Below are 993 nucleotides of genomic sequence, written 5' to 3' on the forward strand. Positions count from 1 at the left end.
TGAAAATGAAAACATCGACGAAATGAATAGACTGAAAGAAATAGAAGAATTTAAAAACGGTAAATAAAAAAAATAATTTATTACTTAAATAATAAATAATAAAATAAATTTTCATTTAAATATTTTTTTAATTTTCAATTTATTTTTATAATTCAAATAATTATTTATAATTAAAAAATTTTAGTGCTCGAAGATGGACTCGATGAGTTATTAATAGAAGCATTGAGTGATTTTGAAAAACAAGAGGAGTATAAAAAAAAGGATAAGAAGAAAGGATTTATAGAGGAAGTTAAGAAAAAAGATAAAAAGCGAAAGGATAATGAAAATTATGACAATAAGAATGAGAAAAATAAGAAAAAAAAATTTAATTAAAAAAGATTTTTTTAAAAGATTTTTTATATAAATATCTATATATATATATATCCGTATCTATATCTATAATATATATCTATTTATTAAAAAATATATAATATGTATATGTGTGTATTTATTTAATATTTATAGCTATCTACTACATATTAATATAATTAATAATAGTTTTGCTTCCGCGGCCACGTTCGCGTCCACGGCCACGTCCGCGTCCGCGTCCTCGGCCTCTTCCAGCTCTTGCCCACCGAGTTTTGTATTTTGCTGTAAAAAAATATATAAAATTTAAGTTTTTGGTTATATTATTTACTACTTATGTATATTTTTATTTATTATTATTTATCATTATTTATCATAAATAATAAATAAATAAATGTGATCTGATGTTCTAGATGTCGGCCAATAGAGCCAAGCGCGAAAATTAATTTCTAATTTTTCGGAACAGTATCTCTTGGTTTGAGATCACTGAGTTCCATTTGATTAATTATCAATTAACCTCGTACTTACAATGGAAAAATAGGCGAGAAAAATATAGGTCCGAAAAGAGCTAGAGTCCGAAAAGAGTCTAGAACATCAGATCACATTTATTTATTTATTATTTATTAATATTGAGAGCCGATTAAATAA

Source organism: Prenolepis imparis, unplaced genomic scaffold, assembly GCF_030444845.1.
Source record: "Prenolepis imparis isolate NDT839.2.m4 unplaced genomic scaffold, iyPreImpa1.0 SCAF_62, whole genome shotgun sequence".
Classification (NCBI taxonomy): domain Eukaryota; kingdom Metazoa; phylum Arthropoda; class Insecta; order Hymenoptera; family Formicidae; genus Prenolepis; species Prenolepis imparis.